General features: G+C 39.4%; 1 long non-coding RNA gene across 1 annotated transcript in view; it reads right to left on the reverse strand.

Moving 5' to 3' along the window:
• LOC144576833 (uncharacterized) overlaps nt 1-20,646 on the reverse strand; it is a 276,348-nt gene that overhangs the window by 71,023 nt on the left and 184,679 nt on the right. The window contains exon 2 of the long non-coding RNA XR_013519410.1: nt 18,475-18,577. This is a non-coding gene — a long non-coding RNA (uncharacterized LOC144576833). The remainder of the gene's footprint in view (nt 1-18,474; nt 18,578-20,646) is intronic.

Below are 20,646 nucleotides of genomic sequence, written 5' to 3' on the forward strand. Positions count from 1 at the left end.
TTCTTTATTTGATTCTCCAAATAACTCTAAGATTGGTAGAACAGTTTTCAATGGCCCTATTCATGTTTGGAAAATGAAGGTTTAGAGGGATGAAGCAATTGGATGACATCAACATACAGATCCAGGACCCCTGAAGTGCATGATTTCTTCCTCAAGACTCATTTCCCTTACAAAAAATTAGCTGGGCATGGTGGCGCGTGCCTGTAATCCCAGCTACTTGGGAGGCTGAGGAGGGAGAATTGCCTGAACCCAGGAGGCGGAGGTTGCAGTGAGCAGAGATCGCGCCATTGCACTCCAGCCTGGGTAACAAGAGCGAAACTCCATCTCAAAACATAAAATAAAATAAATAAGACTCACTTCCTTAAACCATGCTATGAAAGAACACTGCAAACAACTAGGTGACATTTTATTATGACCACAAGATAACAACCATAAATTCTGTGTATGCAGAATCTCAACCAGAGGTCTTCAAACTATGGCCCTGGCCAAAGGTACCTGTTGCTTGTATCTATAAACAAAACTTTGTTAGAACACAGCTGCACACAGTTCATTTACCTATTGTCTATGTCTGCTTTTGCCGTTTGCCTGGTTTGTTTGTTTGTTTGCTCTGTCTCCCAGGCTAGAGTGCAGTGGTGAGATCTCAGCTCACTACAGCCTCTGTCTCCTAGGTTCAAGTAATTCTCCTGCCTCAGCCTCCCAGGTAACTGGAACTACAGGCATGTGCCACCACGCCCAACCGATTCTTTATATTTTTAGTAGAGATAGGGTTTCACCATGTTGGTCAGGCTGGTCTTGAACTCCTGACCTGAAATGATCCACCCGCCTCAGCTTCCCAAATTGCTTGGATTATAGGTGTGAGCCACTGCGCCTGGCCTGCCACCTTTTGGAGTAAAGCTAGAGAACACATGACCTGCAAAGTCTAAAATATTTATTATCTGGTCCTTTACAGAAAACATTTGCTGGCCCCCCGACTTAAACAATAAAATCCAAACTTTTTTCACAGTTCTCTGACTGTGCTGCTCAAATTAAAGAACCTAAATGTGTCTTAAGCCTCTCCTAAATTACATATCAAACATTCAATAATTTCAAGCTTTATTTTTGTAAAACATCCATGAAGGGTATTTTGGGTAACTCTAAGTTAACCAGAATATTAAAATAATCATAGCATGTCATTCTCTGATTAATCTGGAAAACAAGAATTTCTTTCCTTGTTATATTATTTAAAAACCAAAAATTTAAAAATAACGCTTTGAAAATCCCTTTACTCTAAAGGGATGCTACAGAGTCAGTTTAACTTTCTTTTCTACTGCCAGAAAACAAAGTAAAATATGGAACACTGAGCCCAAACACCAGAAATTTTTAAGTTAAAAGTTGGTTTTAACTTAAAGAAAAGAGAAAATTGACCTTGATGGTATTTTGCATACAAATCATTAATGAATACTGCATCAAATATTTGCTTCAATAAAGGTGTTCATCAGAAAAAGAGGAGATTTATTGCTACATGCAACTTAAATTATTTTAAATTAGTGGAAACAAGTAAGAGAGAGAGGTTAGAAATCTATTTCTTATCGTGAGGCTTCCGGAAGCCAGGGATTATAGTGAGCAGCTCTACTTTTCCACCAGTCCCATTTCCACCGAGCAGGAACATGAATCATATATCTGGGCCTCCTCCTCCAGGGGGAGCTGAGTATGTTATTTCCATTGGCCAATTAACAAAAATCACTTCTCAGCCACAGAGACTGATTCACAGATGGGCCTGTTAGCCAAGCAAGACCAAATCAGAATTTTATTTATTTATTTTTATTTATTTATTTATTTATTTATTTATTTATTTATTTATTTATTTATTTATTTTGAGGAAAGAGTCTCGTTCTGTTGCCTGGGCTAGAATGCAATGGTGCAATCTCAGCTCACTGCAATTTCTGACTCCCCAGTTCAAGCAATTCTCCTGCCTAAGCCTCCTGAGTAGCTGGGATTATAGGCATGTGCCACCACACCCAGTTAAGTTTTGTATTTTTAGTAGAGACGGGGTTTCACCATGTTGATCAGACTGGTCTCCAACTCCTGACCTTGTGATCCGCCCACCTTGGCCTCCCAAAGTGCTGGGATTATAGGCGTGAGACAGTGCACCTGACCAATCAGAGTCTTTTGTGGGGAATGGATGTTCATACTGACAGCGTAAGACATTGCTATCTTCTGAACTTTGACTTTCAAAGACCTTATGAGCTTGAAATGGCCACTGGTCATTTTCACCACACAAGAAAAATCTGCCTGAGCATGGAGTCAATGCAAAGTGAGCAGAGTTGAACGAGGGGGAATGAGATAGCCTCCTGGTGGTCTCTATCTAAGTACCCAAATCAAGGCCAGAATGGAAATGATCCGGCCCCTCGATTTCCCTTTTACGTGACTCACTACTTACTTCCACCTTCCACATAGTTTTTGGTAAAGTAATTTGAATAGGGACTTGTCACATACAATTGGAAGATTCCTGACTAGGTCATGGTACAAAGATGAGTGTATAAATACAAACATTTATTCACTGAATAATAACGTGTGTATATATCCAGTGTGTATCATGAACAAAGCCTGAAAACTAGACATTTCCACTAGAGTGATATAAGCACACAGGGAAGGCTGGTGGAAGAGGATGGAGCTAGGCAGACAGAGCTGCTCTTCAGAGAACCTTATGGCATGTGCTGAATGGCACTGCAGTGTCAGAGGCACATTTGCTCAGGTATTCAACAAGGAATTATTCATATCAATGCCCACTCTGTGTTCTTGGCACAGAGGAGAAAAAGGATGGAAAAATGAAACATTGCCCCTTCCCTCATGAAGCTTACAGGCTCATAAGGAAGGTAGAATTCAATCAAATAATCTCATGGAGTAGAATGGAATGGAAAAAGGGAAGGGGAGGGGAGGGGGGAGGGGAGGGGGGAGGAGAGGGGTGAGGGAGAGGGGGGAGGGGGAGGGGATGGGGGAGGGAAGGGAAGGGAAGAAAAAAAGAAAAGAGAGAGAGGAGAAGAGAGGAGATGGGGGAGGAGAGGAGGGGAAGGCAATGCTAGATTTAAAAAAGTGAGAACAGTCATTTGACCTAGTTCAGGAGGCCAGGGAATTTTTGTGTGAGGATGTGTCTACAGCCATCGGCCAGGTGAAGATGAGCTGGAAGAGCTCATGAGAAGGGAAAATGAGTAGCAAGAGTAAAAGAAGGTTGGCATGTCTGGAGCACTGAGAATGTGGAGTGGAGTTGAAGGTAGAGGAGCCCTGTCTTCCTGCTTCTAAATAAAGTGACATGGGGCAATTCCCATCTGCACCTGCTGTCCCTAGTAATTATTAATAGCACCTCTTTTTCTCAAAAAGAAAAATCATCGCAGATTGAGAATTAAATTCTATAGTCCCCTGGATCAAACCAAATTAGGCTAATGGCAGCGTGGTGACATTCCAATAATGTCTGGAATTTAGTTATTAGTAATGCACCTATGCTAATTTGTTAGTTTTGGCAATGCACCCCAGAATAATTTAAGATGTTAACTGGGCAAGGGGTATCTAGGAGTCATCTGTACTATATTTGAAATTTTTATATGAATCTACAAGTGTTCTATTATTGTTTACTTAAAAAATAAAACACCAGCAACAACAAAAAGGTAGACTGACCAAAGGAAAGAAAGTTAAAGAGTTTTGTTTTTATCTTTTTATCTTAAGGAGAAGAGAAAGGTACTAAAGAGTTGAAGCGCGGTGGAGTGGTGAGGAAGAGGAGGGTAGTCCTCAGATCTGTGTTTAAACAAAGCCACTCTAGCTGCAGGTGAGGAAAAAACTGGAGGGTGCCTGGGTGACTACAGTGAGATTGATCTGGGGCCATCTTGGTACCTCAAGGAGTGATGAAAGTACATTGGACCAGGAGATAAAGAGAATGGCTAGACACAGGGTTATGTTAAGGATGAAATAAGCAGTTTTTGTGGATTGCATATGGGATGCAGGAGAGTGGGGAGTTAGGAATGAGCCCTAGGTTTCTGCACATTTGTTTATGACTGGGAGTCTGGAGGGACAACACACAGGACCCTTCTGTGAGCAGACCATCCAGGGAGGTGGAGAAGGGTGGATGGATCCCGATATGGAACTGAAGGATGAGAGGACACCCATCAAGCCCCTGCAAGGATTGCCAAGAGCCAGACAGCACCTCAGTATAAGCCCCAGTGGAACGTTCAGCAGCTTATCAAGACAATGTGTCAGGCTCCTCAGAGCAAAGTGAGGACCCAAAGGAGTTACATCAAAGTCCTGCTCCTCAAATGGGAACCCAAAGCCACAATACCATTTGCCACCATAGAAACAGGGTTCTGTGTGGTGATGAGTCCTGCTCTGAGAACTTCCATCCAGCCTCAGCCTACAGGTCCAGCATGGAATGGGGCAGACCTACCTGGAGAAAAGAGGTTCTGTGAAGAGAGGCATTGCCTGGGGGTGAGGGACTTTGGAGACCCCCAGACCTCTAGATCCCAGAACAGTGCCTGTGACATAGTAGACACTCAATATCAGTTGAGAGGAAGAAGGAGTAGATGAAAGATACTGAGCATTGAACCCCTCACCTGTGAAATCAGCCCAATAATACATAACTGATAGTGCCAAACAAGGCTTAAATTAGACAGCAAGTGTGGCCTGCCGGGCATAGCTCATGAAAAGTACTAGGGAAGCTATAGCTATGAAGGGATGGAGACCTGGGAAAAAATATACGTCATTTATATTTATTTATCTGCAGGGACCAGGACATTGCCTTTAATTAGCAATCTAATTATATATTGGCACATTAAAATCATACACATGGGGCATGAGGATTTTATTCCTTGTGGACAAGGCCACAAATGATTATTCACCATTACATCTCAGGCAATGTAATCCACTACACGCTTAACAAATATCTGATACAGAATTTGTTTATTTAATTCTTCTCCTGCAGCCAACAGAGTATCTCTTTGGGAAGGTGACCTCTGTAGTTTTCTTCTCCACCTTGGCTAGAGTTATGTTTTTCTCTCCTATTATAGTGAAAGTGAGTAAAGTATTGGGTCTCTCTGTCCCTGAAAGGAATTCACTTACTTCACTTGGTCCACCAGTGACCAAGCTGTCCCTGATAAGCACCACAGCTTCCCCCAAGCCCTAGGAATGAATGAATTACCCTTGGGGTGCATTGTGCAAGAAGAAAAGCCTGCCCATTCCAGGAATAGCCTCCACATCCAGGATAGGTGGCAGCAGCTGTTAGTGACTCTCAGAGAGTTGGCTGGGATATCAAGGCAGACTGAGAGGCATAAATTGTGAGGCTGGTTTTTAAGCCAGTTAAGCTCCTGAAGGGGAAGCCCAGTGGATGGAATGGGCTGTGATTTGTTGCTGCCTGGTTGGAATATGACTTGGGCTCCCTGGAAGCAGCAACCCTCCTTAATTTACCTGTCAAATAGCCTGATGGATTTGTCCATAGAGTTTTTAAACAGAAGATAAAGCTCTTCACTCTGGAAGGCTTTCCTCTTCAGTAGGGAACATAACCATCCCTTGAGTGGATTGATGTGGCTAATTCAGGGCTCTTCAGCTCCACCCTGTTGAGCACTGTATCTCTACTCTTAAATATAATTATTTGGAACGGAATTTAAAAGATTGCCCATTGTGTGCTCAGTTTATTTTCCAGTGAAGGCTCCAAGAAGCCAGGCCACCAGTAGCCGCTAGCTGGTGCTCTGCTAGCTGCCCCATGGCAGTAACTGAGTGCCACTCATTGAAGGTGGCTGGACTCAGGGATCCAGAGGAACTCAGGGGGCAAGGAGAACTCACACAGGTAGAGTGTTCATCCCACACCGTGACTTCACTAATTCTCAGTCTTCTTTGGCTCACTTCCCTAAGGGTTCTATGTATCATTCCCATCCTTTTACCAGAAAACATCCTTTTGGGATAGGGATTAAAAAATAGACAATTGTTGGAGATTACTGTTCTCCTCTATCCTGCCACATGAGAGATACGGAAGAAGAAACATGGAGCTCTAGGTTCAGGGTGCCCGTTAACGGGCAACACTTGGACTATGCCTTTCAACAAAAACTGAAGAATCTAGTATAAAGCCACTAATAAATACGAGTAAGCCTGTTTGATTCATGATTCTATAGTAACTCTCAAGTATTAATGTGAATTTATATAACATCATTTTGCTCTTTTCTTTGCCAGTAATAATGTATAATTCTACTCATCTCAACAAAGTGAACTGGATACAGAAATTTTCCCATTTAATAAAATATTAATTTTGCCTCTTTTAAAAACTGCTCATTTTTTTTTCAATAACAGAAATGAATAATTCAGTTTCTTCTGATGGAAAAAATATTAAGAACAAAATACTTATGTTCATATGATCAGTGTGTAATTGTTTTTAAACATCTACATTAATATAAAATAAATAATTTTAAGAAGATAAAAAATACAAAGTGCTTTTTAATCCTCTTTAAGCAATACATAAGTAGGCTAAGGGGTTTCCTGAAAACAGTTTATATTTTAAAATTTTATAACAATTAAAAATATGCTCCAAAGCATAAACACATGTTCTTAATAAATATTCTTAATCTTAGTAATGAACTAAGACAGAACATTTTTTCTTTTTTTTGTAAACCATGATTTCAGTATCAGAAATCATAAAGGAATGATTAAGTAGATAGAATAAAATGAAAACTTTGTGGGAAAGAAAAGAAAAAATACAGAAGATCAAAAATCAAATGAAACCCTAGAAAAGCACTGGCAACTGAAGATAGAGTATTGTTATCTTTTTTTTTTTTTTTTGAGACGGAGTTTCACTCTTGTTACCCAGGCTGGAGTGCAATGACGCCATCTCGGCTCACCGCAACCTCCGCCTCCTGGGTTCAGGCAATTCTCCTGCCTCAGCCTCCTGAGTAGCTGGGATTACAGGCACGCACCACCATGCCCAGATAATTTTTTGTATTTTTAGTAGAGACGGGGTTTCACCATGGTCTCGATCTCTCGTGATCCACCCGCCTCGGCCTCCCAAAGTGCTGGTATTACAGGCGTGAGCCACGGCGCCCGGCCAAGCATTGTTATCTTAAATATACAATTAATTCTTACATAGCAATAAGAAAAAAATCTAGTTAGCAATCACAATATAAAAGTAGCATAGAAAGTCGTAAAGGCAATTAACCAAGAAAGTGAAATAGCCAACTTATTGCGAAAATATACTCACTAATAAAAAAACAGTTAAAATTCAGATTTGCAAAAATGTGAAGAATTAGTACGCATTAAAAAACACAATTAGTACACATGTGAAGGATTCGTCACTTTCATGAATTGGTGATACAGTCTCAATTGGATGTGTTTCTGAAGAGCGCTTTAGAAAACTGAATAAAAACTTTTACATATCTACCTTGTCACAGAAATTTCATTTATAAAAATATGTCCTTTAAAAAATATATTTGGGCAAATAATAGTCAAGGTTGTTCAGTGAGGTATTGTTGAGCACATTGTGAAAAACAGCATAAATGTCCATTAAAAGTGATTTGAGGCCGGGCACGGTGGCTCAAGCCTGTAATCCCAGCACTTTGGGAGGTCGAGGCGGGTGGATCACGAGGTCAACAGATCGAGACCATCCTGGTCAACATGGTGAAACCCCGTCTCTACTAAAAATATAAAAAATTAGCTGGGCATGGTGGCGCGTGCCTATAATCCCAGCTTCTCAGGAGGCTGAGGCAGGAGAATTGCCTGAACCCAGGAGGCGGAGGTTGCGGTGAGCCGAGATCGTGCCATTGCACTCCAGCCTGGGTAACAAGAGCGAAACTCCGTCTCAAAAAAAAAAAAAAAAAAAAAAAGTGATTTGATTGGGCCTGGTGCAGTGGCTTGGGTCTGTAACCCCAGCACTTTGGGAATCTGAGGCTGGCGGATCACGAGGTTTGGAGATCAAGACCATCCTGGCTAACACGGTGAAACCCTGTCTCTACTAAAAATACAAAAAATTAGCCAGGCGTGGTGGTGGGCACCTGTAATCCCAGCTACTTGTGAGGCTGAGGCAGGAGAATCACTTGAACCCTGAAGACAGAGGTTGCAGTAAGCCAAGATCTTGCTACTGCACTCCAGGCTGGGCGACAGAGCAAGACTTCATCTCAGACAACAATAACAACAACATAAATGACTTGATCAATTAGTTATAATACTATATGATGCACAAGAATATATGTAGCCATTTAAGATGTCATGAATCTATAACTATTGAAACAGATATTTCTTTAAGGTTGTAATGCAAAAATAAACTATTAAGAAACAGCATGTGTTACTTTTGGTTTCAGAAATTAAAAACTGTGACTTATCAAAAAAAATCCAAAAATTATTTTAAAAACATTTAGGGGAAATACCATAATCCAAGAGACTTTAGTTTCTATTATGCCCCAACCTCAAACAAATATACACAGTTATTTGCATGTTCAACTTGTATTTATTTCTTAAGTATGTGCCTTATTTAAAAGATATTTACTTATCTTTTTGTCAGGGACAGATTTTTAAAGGAGATTTTGATTTATATCTTGTTTGTAATGACATTTAGTTTTTATTTCTAAGGGCACTGCAAATGACAACCCTGTGCTTTCCACTTGAAAGTGATGCTGCTGACCTCTTCACCAAATTTCACCCCCAGGGAAGTGAAATCACCATGGATGCTATTTTTTTTTCATTTGTGAACTAATGTTGATTCACTTATATTTTCTTAAATGCATGCATACATGTACAAATAATTAAACAGAGTCCATAGGATTTAATCGGGTGATATAGTTTCCCTATAGTGACTAAAATAGAGTGAAGAACATGAGGACTTGGTGTGTAAGGACAATGTTCAAAAAGAGTGGTTGGTATATTCTTTTGCTCTGAAGATAAGTGGGCCTAAAAGCAATCATATCCCAGTAGCAATAAGCAACCTAAATGTTGATCTATCTCAGTGTCCATTACAGAGAACCAAAGGTCCTCAGAGAAATGGCTGACTCTAGGACTGGGGCAAGAAATATACATGATAAGACTGAGACATTTTGTTCTGCCAGAAAGTAAGAAAGTGTTAAACACAGGAACATGCACTCATGCAGCACCATGGCTGCATATCTCAAAGGGATACAGAAGACAACTGAAAGAACTCCCAATGGCTAAAGCTGGAACAATGTGAACAACAAATAAATACCATAGTATTGGATTATAACCCAAAGTATAATATACAAAGCAGTGAGTCCATACTGATGTAAATATATGACTGAATAAATAGGAAAAAAGAGAATTTCCTATGCAGAAGAATTTCAAACAATTTAGGTAGATACTCTGTACCCCAGGAGAGGAAGCCTAATTTCCCACTCCAACAGTGTGAGCTGATCGCAGTGCCATCTTTTTGAAAAATACAGTTTGGAAAGTAAAAATAAAATAAAGAGTGATTTTACAGTAGAGAAATCTGACACACACTACCTCAGCCAGGTGATCAAGGACAACACGAGCCATGATAAGTCATGTTGACAGAATGTGTCCTCAGTATGATGTGATGAGATGGAACTTTACCTCTGTGGTTTTCACCCTCTAAACATATTATCGCAGCCTAATATTGAGAAAAACATCAGACAGATCCCAATGAAGAGATACTCTATAAAACAACCAACCGGTATGCCTCAAAATTTTCAAGGGTATCAAAAATTTGGAGTGTCTGAGAATTTTTCATTGTCAAGAAGAGCCTAGGGAGATGAAGATGAAACGCAATGTGGTATCTTATAGTAGATCCTAGAACAGAAAAACGAGACTTGGTAAAAATTGATAAATCTCAATGAAGTATAACCTTCAGTTAATAATAATGTAACAATATTTGCTCATTGGTTGTGACAAATGTACCATATTAATGTAAGATGTTAAACTAGAGGAAAATGGTGTGGGGCATATACCCCCACAGAGGAACTCTGTGTACTATCATATAGGAACTCTGTGTACTATCTTAGCAACTTTTCTGTAAATCTAACATTACACTTTAAAAAATTATTTTTGTAGAAACAGGATATATTATTTTTGGTTTCAGGAATTAAAAAGTGCAACTTACCAAAAAAAAACACAAAAATTATTAAAAATCATTTAGGGGAAATACCACATACAGCCCAACTGATTTTAATTTCTATTATGTCCCAACCTCAAACAAATATGCACAGTTATTTCCATATTCAATTTGTATTCATTTCTTAAATGCCTTATTTAAAAGATATTCACTTATCTTTTTGTCAGGGACATGTTTTTAAAGGAGATTTTTATTTATATTCTGTTTGCAATGCTATTTAGTTTGTATTTCTAAGGACACTGCACCTGACTGCCTAAATGAAGTCCAAATGAAGTCTATCCTGACCACTCTAAAAATTAACTACCCTGACCACTCTTGAAAAAAACGTTATTTTTTGAAAAGCGTTATCTTTTAAAGAGTGGTCAGGGTAGACTGCAGTTAGTTATTCATGGTGAGCAGAGATGTAAAAACAGTAAAGAGGCCGGTCCTGTGGATATCCAGGGGCAGCCCGTCTAAAGGCAGCCTGTGACTGGCCCTTCTCTTTTGAGGTGAAACAGAGAGACCAGTGTCCTAGCAGTGGTCAGAGTTGGAAACCTGGAGAGAGTAGTGTGAAAAGAGGTCAGAGAGGACTGAGGGCAGTGGGCTGTAGGATATATAGGAGCTCTAGCACATAGGGACCCATAAGCTATTTCAACGCCTTTGCCTGAGTAAGAAGAATGGCCACTGGAGGCTTTCAAGCAGAGGAACAAAACCCAACTCCCTTTGAAAAGATCCATTTTGGCTGAAGTGACTGTGAAAGGCAAGGATGAAATAGGCTGTTTCAGTCATTCAGATGAGAGGCACTGGTGGCTGGATCCAGTTTACAGTGGAGGCATGAAGAAGCAATTATATTTGATAAAACGTAGTTATATTTCAAAGTTTTTTTTTATCCGATGAGATATAAGGTAAGAGAAAGAGAAGTATCAAAAATAATTTAAAAACCAACCAGGCATTGTGGCTCACACCTGTAATCCCAGCACTTTGAGAAGCCAAGGGAGGAAGATCACTTGAGCCCAGGAGTTTGAGACCAGCCTTGGAATATGAGCCTGGGATGTCAAGACTGCAGAGAGCCAAGATCATGTCATGCCATTGCACCTCCAGCTTGGGTAAAAGAGTAAGACCCTGACTCAAAAAAAAAAAAGAAAAAGCAGAGCGCAGTGGCTCATGCCTCTAATCCCAGCACTTTGGGAGGCCAAGGCAGGTGAATCACAAGGTCAAGAGATCGAGACCATCCTGATCAACATGGTGAAACTTCATCTTTACTAAAAATACAAAACTTCACTGGGCGTGGTGGCATGCACTTGTAGTCCCAGCTACTTGGGAGGCTGAGGCAGGAGTATTACTTAAACCTGGGAGGCACAGGTTGTAGTGAGCCAAGATTGTGCCACTGCACTTCAGCCTGGTGACAGAGCAAGACTCAATCTCAAAAAAAAAAAAAAAAAAAATCAAGAAACATATTTATACTTTAACTTATATCAAAAAACGTTTGGGGATTTGCCATATTTCACAAATCAACAACATTCAAGTCCCTTCGTGAACATGACGGCAGTTACATTCTGTCCATTGTTCCACTCTGTGGTTTGGTCTTTCCTGCATCCAGTCTTAGGGCTGCTTCCTGTATGTCACGTTTCATCCTATTGTTTAGCCTTGAGCCTCCAGTAAAGTGACAAGTGGGCTGAAAGCAACTTTCCCAGAAAGGACAAAGCTTTGGGGTGCAGAGAGATCTTATTAGTGGGAAGGTGTTCCTAGGAGAGGAAAGCACTCTAATGCAAAAAGCATGTTTATGGCTTTTTCTGAATAAAACAAGAAACTACATGTTATATTTTCAAATGCAGAAATGCATGTAGATGTAATTTCAGTAAACCATGCATTTATCCATTGAACACTCAATTCAGGCCAATGACATTTATTCTTGTCGTAATGACCATACTAGGAAATTTTCTTTCATTATTATTAAGTAATAGAGCTTGGATTTATTATTATTATTTTTATTTTTAAAATAAAGAAAATATTTTAAGTTACACAAATAGACACTGCTATATGGACAAAAGTTCCAATTGTCCTGAAATTGAACTGTAAACATATGTTTGGCACTGCCATATTATAGTTTAAAATAATCATTGACCACGTGAAAAAGTCTGACTGTGACATATGAAAGTGACCTAAGGTAACAGTATAAAATGTATAAAAGTAGAGATTACACAACAGGAAGCTACACAGAAGTTGAGGAGAGCCTATGTAAATCTGGAGAGAAGTTCATCTTTGGTAATGCCAGGTGAATTTTAGCTCCTTCTGGCATTTTTACCTCCTCTTGGATGCGTCTGACAAATTAGGAGTGACAAATTCACATTTCCCAGGAAAATTTTAGCACTTGCCACCTTAGCACCAAGAAATCAATTTAAATTGTTTATGTAGTCTCCGTGTCTTGAAAATGGGCATAATCATACTCAGAATTTAAATCATTTTAAGGATTCAGTGACTATATATATATATATAGTAATGCTATGTCAGATACATGTTCAACAATTAATTACAATAGCAATTGAACAATTATCAATTACAATAGCAATAAAAAAATTATCAATTATAATAGTGGATATAATTATTAATAACAAATTATCAATCATTATTATTAGTTGTGAAATTTAGGGTACTTTGAGAAGACCCCAAAAGACTATCATAACGTACTTCATAGACAAGAGAAAAATCCTTCTAATTCCAATAAGACTATCCTCAATGTAAACTACAACTCCTCATTCAGCTACACGAGGACACAGAACAGTGACATGGGAGACAATTATGTAAATACAGCCACTATTCCTATTTTTGAAAGTCCTAATTTCAGACATTGCCTTTGCTTGTTTCTGTATACCATATTTAAGTGCCAAACAGCAGCTCCCAGCTTGCCACTGACACTCTGAATTAGCATAAAATGCCTTTGTCAAATCATATGTTCCCATTTTTAATTGTCAAAGAATTGTCAGCAATTATATTAAGTTTAATGACTGCACACCAATCACAGCACCTGACATATCTGTATTCCATTTAATATCCCATTGTCTCTGCATTGCAGAAGCAGACTCCATGAAAGAAAGGAAATCAGCCCGTACATCTGAGCTTTCAGTCCAAAGGCAGAGAAGCAGTGCAGGGCAAGCAGGAAAGGCAGGGTGCTACTCACAGCCTAGAGCAATCAATGCAAATCTATGCCACTGTTAGAAGGTGTTTTAATTCCAGTAATAGACATCCTGTGATTGATGAATCTTTCATAGCTGCTTTCTATGTAGCTGCTTAATTCAAGCCTTCTGGCAGAGGTGGTTGCTCACTTCAGCAAGTTGCCAACTCTTTAGAGCATCCTGCTTGGCTGCCAGCAGATTGAAAGGACTGGCTAGGCCATAAGTTGGGGCATGAGAGTTGGTGTGAAGTCAATGCATAATGTGATGAGTCAAATTCCATCAGCTTCCTCATAACACCAACACACTGACAAATGCAGCACTACGTGGTGGCTGATTCCATTTCTGTCTTGCCTTTGTTATGGTCACCTAGAAATGCTTCACCAGTGATCAAGATTAATCCCATGGAAAGGCTTTGTCAAGAACTTCAAACTACCTGGCCTTAGATAATATCATAACCACATAATACCGTAATCAATCATAATAGATGACTGTTATTTGGACGTGAATTTATTTGGGTACTGTCCTGTACTCCAGACAGGAAAAAAGGTTGGCACAGCCATTCTGAAAAACAAATTTGAAAATACATATGCCTCTGCCGGGCGTGGTGGCTCACGCCTGTAATCCCAGCACTTTGGGAGGCGGAGGCGGGCGGATCACGAGGTCAAGATATCGAGACCATCCTGGCCATGGTGAAACCCCGTCTCTACTAAAAATACAAAAATTAGCTGGGCATGTGGGACACGCCTGTGGTCCCAGCTACTCGGGAGGCTGAGGCAGATGAATCGCTTGAACCCAGGCGGAGGTTGCAGTGAGCTGACATTGCGCCACTGCACTCCAGCCTGTCAACAGAGTAAGACTCCGTCTCAAAAAAAAAAAAAAAAATGAAAAAAAAAATACATATGCCTCAAAACTCAGAAATCTTAATTCTTGCCATTTACCCTAGAGAAAATACAGCACAAATTCACGGAAAACATGTACACAGTTGCTTGTTAGAGTATTGTTCATGCTGTAAAACTTATAGTAACAAAATTTTAGAAATAATCTAAATGCTGGTCAGTGGAGGAATAATGAAATTGTGCTGTAACTACGCTATGGAATACTATACTGCAGTTAGAAGAATCAAGGCACATTTATCATTATAAATATCAAAAACATAAGGCTAAGTGATTCTTAAAAGTTGCAGTATGTATAGTTCATACCAAATAATATACTGGTGTGAATTTTAAAATTATACCCTAAGCAATACTTTATATATTTATGAAATATGTGTATTTTAAGTCCTTGATGGGAGACAGATAGTTAAGTATTCAGATTAGGTGCCAATGCATAGAAAGAGGTGGGAACTGAAAAAAGAGACAAAAGGAGACAACAGTAGCCGTGGAGTTATTATTTGAACAGTAATGATATTGTGTTTTGTGTGAGTATCCTGGAAGTTGATTGATTGAGTCAATTTGATTCTGTGCACCTAAGGTCCAACATGGGGACAAGAAGTTAAAAAACGTCTTGTGAGGAGTGTGGCTTTAAGGACAAATGCAGTACAAGAGACTTGAGCTCTGCCTCAGCTCTTCCAACCAACCTTCCCTCCTGTGTCTGCTGCAGTCTGTCCTCAGAAAAGGGAGAAGGAGGCTCAAACTTCATACATGGTTTAGGCATTGGCCTCTGTGTGGACACTGCTGAGGAGGACTCCAGTTTCCAGACCAGTTTGGTGATACTGTCACCCTGTGCTGCAAGCACATCCAAATCATCCACTCACTGTCACCCCTGCCAACACTGAAGATGTTTGAGAGACAGACTGGACCTGGGCATTTAGTAATCCATTATGCTATCATGTCCTCTGAAATGCTCTTCTATCTGGCTCTGAGACCAGCCTGGCCAACGTGGAGAAAGCCCATCTCTACAAAAACATACAAAAATAAGCCAGATGTAGTGGTGCACACTTGTAGTCCCAGCTACTCAGGAGGCTGAGATGTGAGAATTGCTTGCACCTGGGAGGCAGAGGTTGCAGTGAGCTGAGATCACACCACTGCACACTAGCCTGGGCAACAGAGTGAGACCCTGTCTCAATCAATCAGTCAATGGAAACAAAGGTGTCTCAATTTGCTTCCATTGACCTAGTAACAGAAAAATTTCTAAAAACAACCACAGTGGTTTAGTGGCTGTCTTTATTCACCTTTTCAGCAATGAGGACTAAATGCAGCTGACATTCATGTTGAGATAATTCGAGTGTAAATTACTTTTAAATACTTCTTTCTTAAAATAGAGAAGGGTCTGCCCTTCAAATTTGAAGTTGACATTCATTCTGGTTATCCATAAGGCAGTGTGGTGAAATGACTTTTTAACACTTATTTAGTTTTGTTGGAATGTCTCGAATAGTTAAGTCCTTATAAGAGATAAAATAGATTTAACTTTAGGGTCTTTAATGAACCTTTGCTTGCCTCCCAGCTAAGTTCACAAAGTAGAACAGTAATAGCACCAAATGAAAAAACTCATGGGGAAACTCTGTAGAAAGGAGAGAAATTTCCTAAAAGTAACCCCTGGTTTGTAGCTTCTGTGTGTTTCTTGTTGGGGGGGGTGGGGGGCAGCTCTTCCATTTTACTTCATGTATTAGGTAAGATACTTAATTGTGATTTTACAGAACCATGAGGCTCTTATGCAGAGGCATCTCTCATTGCTGTAAGGATACTTCTAACAGCTTGCCTGCCTTCTCATCTTTGACCCCTAGCCAGCCTGTTCTCTTTTAACCATTCTACAGCTACCAACTTGTTGGATCATTTCCTAAAATAAAGGAAAGGAGATCCCTGTGCTAACTAGACTTGTAGAAAGGGTTTTCCAACAGTGGAAACTCTTGGTTCATCCCTTTGGCTGCTTTTGATTCTGATAATGTGCAAGGAACTTCATGGACCCATCTCTATTACATCCACATGGTCAGTTCCCTGACCAAAGCCAACTGGGATCTCTTTCATTCTTCCGGGTTAAGGCTAAGGAAATTCAAATCTTGATGGCCTAAAATTGTCTAGGTGTCAGAAGAGAATTAAGGCAGGAAAAGCTGAAGGAGAAAGGCAGACTTGGCCATAAAACAGGCTCATCCATGGGAAGACAAGGGTCCATTAGAAACCAAAGTGAACCTCTGCACATCTGCACCAAGACAAAGCTTCTAAGAAATGGAGTGATCAGCTCTGCTTATTAGAATAATAATAATTATAATGTCTGTTTAATCATTAGTTCTGAATAGTGTTCAAATCACTAGTTCTGAATAGTCATCAAAATAACAAAGTATTATACAAGTTACTGCTAATTCAATTATCTTTAGAGTCATTAAATTGACTTCAGCTCTTAAGTAGAGGGTAGGGATATTTTATGACCAAATTATGAAAAAAGGAGAGCCCCAGGAAATCTCAATTTTACTCCATGAAATCCTACTTAAAATAGCTTTAGGAGGTTCACTACATCCTCTGTTCTCCTTGAGCAACATCCAGGCAACTTCTTCCCACTGGCAGTCTGCAAACACGTGGAGGCGTTTGAACAGCCTGAAATGATGATCCATACAGATTCAGGAACTCCCTAATTATTTCCAGTTAGGCCCAAAAAAGTGAAAGACTCCTGAGATGACCCATAATTTGTATTGTTCTAGGGCTTATTTTAACTTTCCCAAGCAAAGAAATGGCAATAATTCTGTGTATACTAAAGAACTCCATCTGCCATGGCTAGGACAGCCATATTATCTGATTATGTTCATTTTTATTAATGCATTTAATTATTAATAATATTTAATCATTTAAATAAAGGTGGCTTTGTAACTCAGGAATGGAAAATCAAACATTTTATGTTTTCACTGATATATGGAAGCTAAGCTATGAAGATGCAAAGGCATAAGAATGATATAATGGACTTTGGGGACTTGGGGGTCAGGAGTGGGAGGAGGGTGAGAGATAAAAGACAACAAATATGGTGCAGTGCATACTGCTTGGGTGATGGGTACACCAGGATATTACAAACCACCATTAAAGAGCTTATTCATGTAACCAAATACCACCTGTGTCCCAATAACTTATGGAAAAAATAAAAATAAATAAAGGGGGCTTTGAATTATTGAATATATATCATTTCCCAATACATTTTAGTGAGGTTGGAGGATGCTACCACAGGGCATTTTGCTGGCACTGTATAAGTTAGGAGAAGCAAATTCCACATATAATAAAGATGAGGGATTTGTAAAACTTGAGCAACATTTGAGAGCAGGAGATTATTTTTAGGAAAATCTGAGTGCTTTATGGAAGGAAAGATAAAAAAAGACAAAAGGAACCCAGGAACAACAAAAAAGGCCACTATATGAACTTTTCTAAGTTTTAAATTTCTTTTATGACACAACTCAGTCCTCTGCTTTTCCTAGCAGATCTTCAGTAGATTCTACGCTAACCAATGCTTGTTTTTCTCTTACTAGAATGAGGCAGAACACAGATAGATAGTTTCAAGATGATAATAAAAGGACGAGTGACATCTGAGTTACCTATGGTGTGTTTCAGTAGTTCCCACCATACACCATGTATGATATTAAGCCAATTCTCCAGTAGATTAAGAGCTGAATCTCTTTTTCTCATCCATTATCTTACGTTATCCACATTGGTCAACTCTTATGTATTCACTCAACAAATATCCATTGAACACAAATTTTTAGGGGATACTTAGCTAATCTTTGAGAATGTCAGAATTGAATCAAACATTTGTCTTGCTTTGAAAGGAATGCAATCCAACAGGAACAGTGAGATCTAGGCATTGGTAATTATAATACAGTGTAGAAATTAGAGATGCTCTAAGAATGGGAGATTAAAGCATTTTATCAAAGGGAAAAAAGTTAATAAATACTATGTGGAAGATTTAGGACTTCAGTTCATTTTGAGATGAGATTTAAATTCAATAAAAATCAATGAGTCAGATGTTTCCAATAAAACAGCGATCCACAATTCAGAATTTTGTTGTACTGATTGTTACTGAAATAAAATCTTTGGCCCCTTGCAAAGCCCATTGTTGAAAGGTATAAGATTTGAATAATAGAACTAATCCATTATGTAATTCATATTCCTCCCTATAGGAACCAAATGTGACACGAAGAATAACAGAAAAAAAAACCCTGTGCTTGGAGACTTTAAACGTACATGTTTTATTATTCCATTTTTATAACCCTATAGCAGTATAAAATACCCAAGACTAGCTGGTTTCTAAAGTAAAAATGTTTAATTGACTCACGGTTCTGCAGGCACAACAGGAGGCACGACTGGGAAGCTTCAGGAAACTTACAATTATGGTGGAAGGCAAAGGGAAAGCCAACACTTCTTATCATGGCAGAGCACTAGAGAAAGAGAGAGCAAACTGGGAAGTGCCATACGCTTTACAAATAAAAAAAACAAAGCTCATGAGAACTCACTCATTATCAAAGAGAACAGCAAGGAGGAAGTTTGCCACCTATGATCCAGTCACCTCCCACCAGGCCCCTCTCATGACACAGAGAGATTACAATTCCAGATGAGATTTGGGTGGGGACACAGAGCCAAAGCATATCCAACGTACTCCGCATTTCTTTGACATTTTATTATTTCTAAAGAGTGGAGGAGGCCAGGCGCGTGGCTCGTGCCTGTAATCCCAGCCCTCTGAGAGGCCATGGTGGGTGTATCACCTGAAGTCAGGAGTTCGAGATGAGCCTGTGAACATGGTGAAATCCCATCTCTACTAAAAGTACACATTGAAAAATCACCCAGGTGTGGTGGTGCACACCTGTAATCCCAGCTACTCCAGAGGCTGAAGCAGGAGAACTGCCTGAACCTGGGAGGTGGAGGTTGTAATAAGCTAAGATCATGTCACTGCACTCCAGCCTGGGCAACTCCATCTCAAAAAAATAAAGAATAAATATACTCTTCCTCTATAATCACCTAAAATATGATGTTTTCTCTTTCTAAAACTATGGCATTGGCCTTCCAAACTGGAGCTCAAACTAGGGAACAGGAACTTATAGAAGCTGAAAACTGGTAACTTTGGGATAATTCTACTAAAATTTTTTAATCTATCATTTTAATCACAAAATTAAAAAATAATTAGATTACACAGAAAAAGATAAACTCCCAACTTAAATTACAATTATAATGGGGGAGAAAGCGGGTTTTTTAAAAAAGAATATTATTCTAGGCCCTTACTCAGTAGTGTGGATAGTATTTAAATTCCTTTATCACAGCTTAATCTGGTGCTGCTTTATGGAAGTGTTCATATCCGCAATGAGGCTCAAACCCCAAAGACTAACACTTCCAACCACAAGCTAAATGCAATTGTTGAATATCAATACATTTATTGTGGGAGGAGCTACTGAGTTTTCACACATTCTCTTATCCAAAGTTGACTCTATTTCAGCAGAACTCTGACACCATCTGTCATGCTACCAAATATGACTGATCACAAAATAAATAAATGACCGAAAAATATGTTCAATTACTTCCTTTTGAGCTTTCCATACAGAAAGGGTCAATCCAAGCCAATGTTAGTTTGCTACTATTTCTAGCTTTCTATGCTTCTCACTGCCACTTCTTTCCTAATAATTACATATTTTCTAATACTGTTAGACCTAATTTTGTGTTTAAGCAAAACAGAAATGCAGGTCATGCAGAAGTGTCTCACATTATATAAGTTGTAGATAAATTAGGACTGATTATTAAGTCCTGCCTTCTTTTCCCTCATCTCCCCACCCGCAAAAATACACAACACACACACACACACACACTCTCTCTCTCTCTCTCTCTCTCTCTCTCTCTCTCTCTCTCTCTCTCTCTCGTTAATCATTACATTTGGGCATGCTAAATAAAATAAACAAGTGAGTCAATAAAATTTAAGCTCCTTATGCTTCTAGGTAGAACCTAGGAGTAAAGGGTACAATAAAGCATAAGCCTGGGTCATGGGAATATCTTGCCTGGAGACCTCATATGAGGTCAGCACTTTCACTGGATTACTTTTTAGCTGTCATGCCATGAGCCTTATCCTATGAAACTCCTACTTTTTGCCACTCAGATGTTGTTGAGAATATTTTTCATGATAAGACACAAAGGTCTCTCTGTGAGCAACCACTGGAGAATTTTTTCTTCATTTCCAGTTCAAACAATAGGTGTCTTTCTCGTTAAGTTACTAGTTTTGCCTATAGGCGATGTGAGTTGGGAAATTCATCATGTTTCCTTTTTTATATTTACTGTTATGATGCCCAACCCCAGATAAGTCCATGATCCATCTATTCTTAAAACAGTCTCCCAGATGCCTAGAGCACAAGAATCAAGGATGCCCTGCTAGCCTCAGATTCTGGCCTCACAGCCTGGCAGTGTGCAGCATGGATGCTAACTTAACTCTCAGTTCACCTTAATTTTCCTTAGTTCATGATCTCCTCAC

Source organism: Callithrix jacchus, chromosome 6, assembly GCF_049354715.1.
Source record: "Callithrix jacchus isolate 240 chromosome 6, calJac240_pri, whole genome shotgun sequence".
Classification (NCBI taxonomy): domain Eukaryota; kingdom Metazoa; phylum Chordata; class Mammalia; order Primates; family Cebidae; genus Callithrix; species Callithrix jacchus.